This window comes from Schistocerca serialis, chromosome 3 (assembly GCF_023864345.2).
Source record: "Schistocerca serialis cubense isolate TAMUIC-IGC-003099 chromosome 3, iqSchSeri2.2, whole genome shotgun sequence".
Lineage (NCBI taxonomy): Eukaryota > Metazoa > Arthropoda > Insecta > Orthoptera > Acrididae > Schistocerca > Schistocerca serialis.
This window is the reverse complement of record NC_064640.1, coordinates 311,349,331-311,361,094: the sequence shown is the minus strand read 5'-3', so window position 1 is coordinate 311,361,094 and position 11,764 is coordinate 311,349,331. Positions and strand designations below refer to the sequence as shown.

General features: G+C 36.4%; 1 long non-coding RNA gene across 4 annotated transcripts; it reads left to right on the top strand.

Annotated features, from left to right (window-relative positions):
• Window positions 1-1,037: 1,037 nt before the first annotated feature.
• On the top strand, window positions 1,038-6,685 carry LOC126470117 (uncharacterized). 4 transcript variants are annotated; one of them, XR_007586131.1, is made up of 3 exons: window positions 1,038-1,149; window positions 4,584-4,701; window positions 5,182-6,685. It is a non-coding gene; the product is annotated as an uncharacterized LOC126470117 (long non-coding RNA). The 4 variants fall into 4 exon arrangements; XR_007586130.1 differs by lacking the exon at window positions 1,038-1,149 and adding an exon at window positions 1,446-1,492; XR_007586129.1 differs by lacking the exon at window positions 1,038-1,149 and adding an exon at window positions 1,538-1,657.
• Window positions 6,686-11,764: the final 5,079 nt, after the last annotated feature.

Here is an 11,764-nt window from a genome sequence, read left to right as displayed (position 1 = left end):
CTTATCTATATTCTGTCTGTATCTCATATATGTATTCTGCTATGTGAACTATGTACAATATTTTAATTACCGGTACTTGTAATAAGCTGTATATTCACTTGTAGATATTTCTACTTAGTAAGATAATTTAATTATTGTTTGTCACTCATACTCTGTCTGTATCTCTTATATGTATTCTGCTATGTGAAGTATGCACCACCTCTTTTATATTTTGTCTATATATCCTATATGTATTCTACTATGTGAGTTACGTACCACTACTGTCATCTCTCGTCGTATACCTTATTAACAAAATTTTTCAAATTGACTTGTCCTATATCATGATGTGCTTTGTTGTACAAATTGTATGACCTACAGGACCAATAATAAATCATTCAAATCAAATCAGTCCATTTATCGTATCCTCAAGGAGAGCTATTCGTGCATATAAATAAATAATAAAAAGGCAAATAGAAAAATTTGCTGGACGTGTCCAGTGGTTCTTGTCTTTGCGTTTCATCTGGACGAACATTTATTTAAAAGATGTGGTAAATATCCTGAAATCCGATGAGCTCCGCGAAAATATAGTTGTACCACAGATGTACATTACGTCTGTTACTCAGTGATCTCTATACTATGGAGATCACTGCTGCTAGTTGTCAGAGATAGAGGACACTCGTGCTGCCATCTCGTGCAGACGTTACGAAACACGTAGTAACGAGTGCTTGCTGAGCTGTCATTGTAAAATTTTATTAAACTACTGAAGTACCACACTATTTCTGTAGAAAACTAAAGACAAAAAATAAATTATTTATGCCAGGAACTGGTACCGTTACGCCCACAGGAATAAAAGAGCTATAAGTTTCATTGCATTGGTTCCACACTCGTTTGTCTCTGCATTCTTTCTCCTTTAAATAACCGACTCTGTACCGCACGCGCTTTGAGAGGGAAATACAAATTAAATACAAATATGTAATATCTTTGTTGTTAAGCGTATAGATAAATGGTTGTTAACACCTTTAACTCCGCCTGCAGCTTCTGTACAGTGAGTTAACTGCGGAAGCTGTTGCCGGTCCCAAGCCCGGATAAAGGAGGAGGGTTGGCCATTAAAGAAAGCTGTAAAAGGGATGACTCAAGTTGTTTAGGGACTGATTTTGCGAGGGGAAGGTTGTAAGCAGTCATTGCCGCAACCATGGCTGCAGTATAGTTATAAAATTTAGAATTTAATAAGCAGCCAGCCACAATTATGGTTCAAAAAAGTTTATTGAAATCAAACCATCACCGATTTCGGATTTATTACAAATCCGTGTAAGATGGCGCCTACAGATTTTCTTACTTTCCTGCTAGGGCCTCGTTTCGCAGTGTACATTTTCTGCCATAAAATTAAAAGTTCTTCATTCGAAATCCGATTAACTGGGAAGAGAATTTTTTTCATTTTAAGCTACATATAAACAAATGGAATGATATTAAGTTAAATAAAGCATGCAGTGTGCCGAAAACTTACGCACACCAAGTATGTTTTCGATATCTTTCATGTTTTATTTTACTTTACGGTCATGTCTTGTGTGTTCCTATTACGGTTAAAAAGAAAAAAAATCTGTTGAAAGTTCACAAATACAAAACGTTTTGTTTATAGTGGTGCGCAATAACGATTGCAGAACGAAGCGATAGCAGAAAAGTAATAAAATCTTTCACAAACATCGTAATATGGAATTGTGACAAATCCAAACCGGCATTGATGTGCTTTAAATAACATTCTTTAAATTATGCGTGTGGCTGGTATCTGTTTTAAATAATAAACCGTATAATTAACAGAGGCATCCTCTAAGACTCGATACCATAATGAGATCGTTTACATTTGATTATCCCACCCATCTTCAACTTAGGAGCATGGTGGAAACCTTCGCAAATAAAGCATCTACACAGCCCCACAGCGGTGATAGCTATATGGAAATCGCGAATCAACTTGTGTGTTTCCTTTTGTTTCTTTAAATACGACTGATATGTCATCAACAATTGTTTCTAGTGAATGTAGTAAGGAATTTTGCGTCTTTCAGAATAATCCACTCAAGAAATTGACGTTGAATACTACTATAAATTCCGGGGTTTTTCATCTGCATGTTACGTAGAAAGTTAACAATAAGTATTTCTACAGATTTCCAAGACAAACTAAAGAGTTGCATCTGATGTGGAGTAGTCCTTGTAAGCTGTGAAGGCAGAGGGAGCTTTGGCTAGTGTAGTTTCAATAGCAGACTTAAGACTCAGATAATCGAAAAAGTCCAAGATTCATAGGAATGCTTTAACAGGGCTACCAGAACTTAAAACAAAGCTACATCATGGGAAAAATGAATGAGAACCGCTTAAAGCTTTGTATGATAGCAGCAACAAGAGCTAGGTAATGGACATACAAAGACAAGGTATTTGCTCTGTCCTTATACAAGCAAAACCCTTGCCCATACAGGTATTTGTTAGTTCATTTTTGCCTTCCTTCTGTGACTCATATGAAACCTCTGTTGTGTGTTGCACCTTCCAAGCCAGGATTGAGTCCTGCAGTGATGAATGTAATAAAAGCAGAAGCCAAGGTAGTGCACAACAATGATAAATATTTTGCTTTGTTCCTTGATGAAGTGTCTTTGGAGACAATTTTTTTTATTATGATGTGCATAAACAGCAAATCAGTGGGTTTCACGATATAAGAAGGGCAAATATATGTGCAGACCATGACGTGTTGGTAGTCTGGTCAGAGGCATATGCAAAATTTGGAGGCAGGTAGCCGCATATCTCTTCACTCAGAGCTCAGTTTCAGGTACTACTTTAAAAGTTCTTATTATCTATGTTATAAGCAACTGAAAATAGAGCTGATGGCAGTTCATACAATTTGTCATCAGAGTGCAGCCAACCGGGGAGCACTGAAGGGATTCTGCAGTCAGTAAACAAGTGAATCCAGTCCATTTCATTTTTTACCTATTGCAGTCATTTATGTCCCACACCTATTAAAGTATATTAGAAATACTCAACTAGAAATAAAGTTCAGTTTGGGTTTAAAAAGGAGGCCAGTTTTGAATTTATTCAGAGGACTTTTCTTCTGCATCAGGACAAAATGTTTAAGACTTGCCAAAATTGCAGAGGAGTCATTTTGACTTTAAGAATTCTTTTACTAAAATGGAAGTTACAACACATGCAGCCCAGCTTAGTTAGAATTGCTACTGTTATTGAGACATGCAGATGTTAATATACACTGCACAATTTGTTGAAAAGATAGATTGTCTCTTCAATTCACTAGACAGCTCCCATTATTATCCACAAGGTATTAAATTTTGTAAGCGTGCCCTGTCTCCAGGGGCACCACATACTGAAATGTGGTACAGTGTATTAAAGGAATTGGATAAATAGAAAGTGTTGCAGTTAGGAACAGGGAGAGGCAAGACAAAATATCCAGTTTCATAAGTGGGTGGCAAACTACAATAATCACTGATGTTCATTTAGTGCAGATTTTTTTTTAATGGCTTCAATTTTTTAAGCATGAGGACCTTTATCAAGACCCACTGGAGAATGTTTTCTGTAGTATGAGGCAACATGGTGTTTCAAACACCAACCCAACCTGCCTTCAGTCTGTAGCAACACTGAAAACAGTTACAAACAATTACTTATCCTTACCTATAAATTCATTACATAATTGTGAATATGTTAGTTGTATGCCATTATGCAATTTAAGGCAATTACATGACAGCTTTCTTGACTCCACAAAAGATGTTTTCATAACTGATGAAAATGTTTTATATAGTGTCCTTGCTGATAATGCAGCAGTGGTGTCAGTGATGGTGAAGAGGCTGATGTAAGCAATGACAGACAAGCATTAACGTATGTAGCTGATTACATTTTGCAAAACATGGGAGGAATACCTGAAATCAACTCTGTGATGACTGTGAAACAACTGTTTTCATCAACAATCACAGAGGATCACGTATTTAAAAATTTCTGGGCATCTGATACCTTAAACATAAAATTATTGTATGGAAGTGGCGGCCCGATATTCTTTTTAACAGATGTCCACAGTCACTTGTATGCATTTTTAGTGGACAACCAGAAAAATTGGAATACAAATTCTATTCACTGTCTTGATTTCCAGAAGGGATAACAATTTGTAAAGCCCACTTTTCTGAACAGTATATATTAAGTAAATTTGCACCAATTTTGATTTACATGTATCTCAAAAATTGAAAACAGACTATCTGTACTAAAAGAATAAATGTGGTTAAGGAGAAATTGAAGAACAAGTTTAAAGCTGTTTGACAGTTCAGAGATCAATTTTGCTGTGTACTTCGAAAACAAAAAATGTAGAAGTCAATGTTTGTCTTTATTAATTGCTGCTATCCCCATTTACTATCTGTGATACTTCTCTCTCAATCTTGATGTTGTATCTGCTATTGTGTTGAAGCATTTACTCTCCTTTTATGTAGGAACATTTTAGAGGAAGTCAGTGATTAAATAATGCAAGTTACCTGAAATAGGCCTACAGGTGTGAAAAATATTTGATAACACGTAGGTCTACATGCTTTGCCCACTTCTACTGGAAAGCTATAATAATCCTTGTGATTTTCCAGATGCAGTTCCCTCCGTGTCTAAGTATCTACATTACCTGGGAGAGAACATCCTGTAGACGTAGATTGTAGGGAATGCCTGAGTAGGCATACTCTGTTTAAAACAGCGATAACTTGAAGCGTAAGTATTCAAAGTGATTGTGAGTATCTGAACTCGAGTTGCCAATGTGATCTGAAAGAGATTATAGATAATGTTTTGCGTTACTTGTTCTGGTAATGAAAATTCTATTTGTCTTGTGAAACACATACAATCCCACAAAATCTTATGCCTTGTAGTAATTAGTAATGATTTCCTTATATGTGGTTGTAGATGTAGTAGATGCATTAAGACTGATTACATCCAGTCAGATGTATATCTAGATGTGTTGAGGTTGATTAGGTGCAAGGAAGAGAGTGGGACTTACAGATATTCCAGTTAAAAATTTGACAATTTGTATATTATGTTAGCTGAAGTGTAGGCCTAATACTTGAGGATATATTTAAAAAGTTTAGCTGTACAATTGGTTGTAATATTGAAGAAAATATCTTTCTTGGAAGTACTTTAGTGCAATAAATTTCATTGCAACTGCAGGTAAATAAGTTTGGGTAAAACGTCTTGCAGGTAAGACTGGCGCACTGAACTGCTGCAGAAACAAAGCGATGTATAGATGTCAGATGATAATCTTGTGTTCATTATCAAAATGAAAGTTGTAACACACTCAGGAAATGAGCACAGGAGAGCAGATGTAGGAATCAAGTGTCACTGCACTCGGTGAGGTTGTAATGGAGTTTGTTTGCGGTAGGATGAAACCCAGTGCTGGTCCATGGGCCTACTGTTCTCAAAAAGTACGTTGCGGCTGCTGAGCTTAACTCTAAATCTGAAGAACAGAAAGTGTCACATGCCTTCACATCAAGAGACAGTGTAAGAAGGTACAAATGTAATCCAGGACATTAGCGCAAAATGTGATCACGAACTTTACGCCATCACCTCTCATCCCTTTGTCACCCAAATACTGGCATTGAAAATTTTCCACCACCAGGATGACTTGCATCCAAGTTGAGAGCCACCACACAGAACTTTGTTAGCAACCTTGGTTATGAAGATGGGGCCATCTCACCACAATCGTAGAAATTTCAAAGCAATAGGCCTACTGCTGTGTTAACATTGCCAAGTTCTGTAAACATTCTCCTGTTTGTTTTTACCCCAAATGTCATATAAGAGTGGGATCCAACACACTCTCTACATCATTTTTCCACTAAATTCAAATGGTCGGTGGAGGAAAGATGTTTGTTTATGTTCATCCGTAAATAAACATTTATTTGCACTCAATGTCATCAAGATTAAAGCTGATAACTGAAGATCTAGCTGAAGCCTCTTCAGGCTTCTTATACTTAAATGCCAGTACATATATTCCCTAACGGTATTTGTGGACAACAGAAACTTTAATGAACTCGGCAATTCACAACCACAGTACTACAGGTAGAAATAATTTACTTCTCCTGGTTTAAAAGGGAGTTTTATATTCTGGTGCAAAAGATTGTAACAGGTGGACTGTAGAAAAGAAACTAAACATTCCCACCCATCCATATAAACGGCAAGTTGACATATCCTGAGCATGTGAATTTGTTGAAAACAAGTGACCAGTCAGTGTGTAAAAAAGAGTCGAGCTAAGACACTAAAAGTAAGTTGTCAGTCAGTGTGTGAAAATAATCAAGCTGTATACGGAAAAAAAGAGGAAGTATCCAGTCTATGTGTGAAAGCAAACAAGCTACTGCATGTTTGTTTTGCTTCACAATTGCTAAATATGTATGGGAATTGGACATACATCCTAATCTCCTTCTCCCCTACGTATCTGTTTCCTCCTATCGCCTACCATCTCCTTCCCCCTCTCTCTGTGCATCTCCTCCTCTGCCCTCTCTATATCCATTTCTTCCCTCCCTGCCAATGGCCATCTCTTCTCTCCCCGAGCTTGAGCCTTGCTTGTTATTACAATTTTAGTTTCCATAGTAGTATTCTAATCATAAACCATAAATACAATGTTCCTGTTTCCTGTGAAAACAGACTGCAAGGAATAAAACAAAACAGTATAGTTTTGTGTTTACAGTTTGCATTTAAAATATATATAATGAGGTAGAACATATATGGAAGAAATAATTTGTCTAGCAGTTTAAGAGCCCAGCTATCATAATTGAAACTGATTGTGAGAAAGAAAACAAAACTATACATTTTCACAGCAGAGCATGGCAAACATTTTCTTTGGCACAGTCAGTTTTAACAGAAAACTGGTAGTTGGTCTTTAAAAGAATATATGGCCTGTGTCTCTCTGAATGTTTATAAGGGTATCATGTAAAAATTTGAAATAAATTGGTCAAGACCTTTTTGAGATTTCTGCTAACAGTGTTTCCCATTACCATATACAATTAAAAAAATGTAGCCTATATCCATCTAAGCATTTATTAGGGTATTGTGCAAACATTTCAAGTAAATCAGTCAAGTACATTTCCAGATTTGTCTTTTTACAGTAATATAGATTAATGAACACTGGACAAGCGAATATCAATTGCAGTTATAATTATGTACAACCAGTGTTTGATTTAATAATAGTTTACTGTAGATGGATACAAAACTGTGAAAAGGGGGGGGGGGGGAGTGCTCAATGTATGTTAGTAGTGGCATAGACTTGCAGTGCCCTTGCTGTGTATGATTACTGTACAGAAAATTTACTGGAAACAGTAGTGTTGTTCTGTCAATGTAAAATCTTACAATTGTACGTGTATAACTGCACAACAGATGGTGATATTGGTATATCTGTGCAGGTTACAGAAACTGATTGTACACTTTGAGAAATGGCCTAAATATACAATTTTAATTTTTGGTGGCTTGAGTACTGATACAAGACTAAGGACACATACACATTAACCTACTCAGTATGCTATGATCACATGACCTGTTCTGTATTAACGATCACTTGACAAGACAAACTGCTTGCCTTGACAATGTAATTACTAATGTTGATACAAATCAGTTATCAAGTAGGGTTGTTCAATACACATTATATCAGTGCATAAAGGTGTTCAGTTAAATTAAATACTAAAAAGTCTATATCTGATTCCAGTGAAATTAAGTCCAGAACCTTGCTAAAGACAACAAACTGGAATGGCATTCTGCTTGGAAGCAGGCCTACTCACATTGAAAATGCATTTACATTAACTGTCAGTGCACTGTCAGATACATTTAAAACTAATTGCCCTAAAGTAGTGAGAAAAAATAAGGGAACTGACAGGATATATGGTCTCACATCTGTGCATTACCGGTTCACACACTATCTACGAAAGCTATTAACTTTGTTAATAATTTCCTATGACAAATCAAGGGATAGTGGAGCAGAAAGAGCAAGCCACATATAGTTAAAGAACAAATATAAGGCAGAAATCAGTCAGATTAAGCAAGTGCAATGTTAATGACGTTTATATTAATAAGTTGCAAAATAAATGTAAAGTAGCCTGAATTGTTGTCAGGACTTATGTGGGCAGAAGTAAAGATATTAGCAAAAATAATTCCTGTGATGCTGGTATCGCACCAGATGATTTCAACACATTCTTTGTTCATGCTGGCAGTATGAATAACACTGCTGCAGCCGAACACAATCGTAAATACGACAACATCCATGACTCAAAACATGAAAACTCTTTTCCTACAAAATATTGAAGATTTAGTTCCTGGCACTAAAAGATAAGAGGTAAAAGTAACCAATAATAAAAGTGCAATAGCAAAACTAAGTTACTCAAAATCAGAAGACATTTATGGACTCTCTATTTTCGAGAGAAAAAAACTGAGGATATAATAGCACATCCATTAAATTCTCTTATAAACTGGATGTTTGTTAGTGGTTGTTTCCGTATATCCTTAAAAATAACAGTCATTACTTTTCTGCTAAAAAATTTATCGTGTTTTGTTTTAATACTTACCGCCCAACCTGTGTTGCACCCATCCTTTTTTCCTTTCTGCACGACCGTGTGTGTAAGCGTACTAATTACCAGATTTGCAGAAAACTATGACTTTTTAAACCTTGTGTGTGTGTGAAACATAGTAATAAGATGAAATGTGATGTCAAGTTATGTTTGTGGTCCCAAAAATGGATCTATTGCAAATGTTTAAATACCTTAGAAGAGAGAAACATAATCCGTGACTGTGAAAATGTGCACTGCAATTTTCATGATATTCTATGTTTGCAACAGGAATACTGAGAGGAAAGTGTGACTGCCTTATTAAAATATGGTATATTAGTTATGCTGTAGTCTGATAAAGTAACAGAAGACTATTCAAAGTGTAGTGAAATTGTCATAACCGAACAAAATGATAGTCATATCAACTAAGTACTCTCGCCATACTTGCACTGTACATGCTTGAGCACTGTCCTGCAAAATGATGGTCAGGTCCTGCAGAAAGTGTCATTACTTCTGTCTGTAAGCTGGTCAAAGGTTGTGTTCCAAAAACGAACAGCACAGAGACAGAAGTGATGACACTTGATGCAGGACCTGACCATCATTTTCCAGGACAATGCTCAAGCACGTACAGTTCAAGCTGTTACTGATTTCTTTGACTGATGGGGCTGCTAAGTGGTATACCACCTACTGCACTCCCCTGACTTAAGCCCTCATAAGTTCAACTCAATTTCTAAACTGAATACACTTCACAGCATTTGCTTCAGAACTGCTACAAATTCGTTGGGCAATAGACCGTGCCGCTCGTACGGTCAACACAACTGGCACTGCTAAGAGTATCCTACAACTTCCACATCATTGGCAATGGGTTATGCACAATGCTGGTGACGACTTTGAAGGCCAGTAAAACTTTGAAACACATATCTATTTTGTACAAGCTGTAAATAAATAGTTGCCAGCATGTAAGTTCCAACCCTTGTATGTAGTTCCATAATGGAAAACGTTATAAGCCCATTCAACAATCTCTGGTGGCTTCTGATGTTTACCTGCTTAAGAGCTCTCGAAATCCCTAAATATATTTAAAACAGTTACTGTACAGGACAAGATACCGAGCAGAAAGCTGGGCAGTTATAGGTGAGCTGGTGCATTACTAAACTCTTCCCTCTTGGGACTGAACTGTATCCCCCTGTTGACATTGCTGGACAGGAATTGTAATGTAGACACAATTGCCACATATGAAGACACATACTGGATGTGGTCACAGGAAACACAAGAGAAAAGCTGGAGGCAAAAACAACAAATGTTATTTTGCTGATTAATGCAGATTCTTAGGTATTCTTGTGGATAATGAACTGAAATGGAAAAAACATATTAATAATGTCTGTAAGAAACTGGGCTCTGTCATATTCTTAATGATGCAGCTATCACAGTATTCAGACAAGAACCTTCTGTGTACAGTGTATCATGGACTTTTCGAACCATACTTACAGTATGGAGTGACTGTGTGGGGAAACTCAAACAAACAAGAGACAAAACGAGTGTTCACATTACAAAAAAAAGCAATTTGGACCATTTTAAGAAGAAAGACCTCTGAAACGTGCAGAAACTGTTTCAAGAATTTAGGTATCTTAACTTTTTCATCGTTGTATATATACAAAACAATAATGTACATCACAAAAGGTAGTGAGGACTGGATTACAAATGCTAGTGTACACACCCACAATATAAGAAGGAAGAATGAAGTACGGAGCATACCCACCGACTGGCAATGCTAGAAAAAGGACCCCAGTACTCTGGTATCAGACTACTAAGAAGTCTGCCCAAAAACCTGCAAGATAGTGTACTTCATAATGACTGTCCAAAAAAATTTAAAGGCTATCTCATTGAAAAAGAGTTTTACAGTGTTGCAGAATACTTATGCCATTAAATTTGTATATATTGTTACTCATTATCAGTGATGTAAAAATGTAAGCTAAAGGTGTAGAAAAATAAGTGATAAAGAATGTTAATACTTTGACGTGTCCTATACTACACGTACATTTACTGTACACAATGTAATCTTACAGGATCAAATAAAATTCAATTCAATTCAATTCAACAGAAGCTGTGCACAATATAACCTACTTACTACTGCTGGAGAGCTAGTCCCAAACAATAAATCCTACCACTAAAGTAGGAGGAATTTCAATTTGCTGGTGCCATGTGTGTTAATATTTTGGTCTATACTTTAACAAGAAAATTATTGTTTTATTATTCAAGTAAAGTAACTAAGAAAGCTTGCAAAACTGTGTATGAGGTAGCTCAGACTGAAATTGACATGAACTATCAATTCCAGTGAAAAGATTATATAGTAGCGCCATTGCTGTATTTGCAGCAAACATGCAGGCCAAACAGTTGCACAGTGATCATGCAAAAGGACACCTTGGACATATGCAGAGAGATGTGCTTCTAAAACTAACTGTAGCATTGGAACTACATCAGCAAAAGCATTATTAGTAACTTATTGTTGTTTTCTTTATATGATAACTTTAGTCAACAGAAATATACTACATTACTGAAACATCAAATATGAGGAAATTGAAGAGGTCGCATTTCACATGGACATCGTACTTTAATTCTATCAAATTCCACAAAAACAATGCATCATACAGATGATAAAACAAAAAAGAAAAGCAAGTTATGAACCACAAAGTATGTGCCAAGACTGTAGTTTTTCTGAGGCCAGCATAAAACCAGAGGACACTAGTGTTCAAGTTCATAGATGATGAAGGCTTGTACAAGGTGATTAGAAACAGTCTGAAAAGCTTGTAATGGTGTTTTAGTGCAGGTTGTGCTGAGAAATAATTGTTAAGAAAAAAATTCAATATGTTGTGCCACTTCAAAGTTAAATAGCATTGAGGTTAGCCAATCAAGGCATCATGCATGAAAATTCAAGCAGTCCACTAGTTACAATTAGTGTCAGTTGTTCCCAGAGTGCAGCTGATAGTGAATGTGACTGCTCAGCCTTTGGTTTGGGTTTGATCCTTACTACCATCCCATTTCCAATTTTTGTAAAGCTCTCTAGTTTGGTTTGGGGAAACCAAATGAAGAACATATTTTGTGACACCATCTCTGTTGGGCCACTTGAATTTGCACATGCAACAGCCTGATTGGCTAACTTCAATACTAATTAACTAGGAAACAGTGCAACACACAGAATTTTTTCCTTAATAATTATTTCTCAGCACAACCTATCCTGGGACACCCTGCAAGCTTTTCAG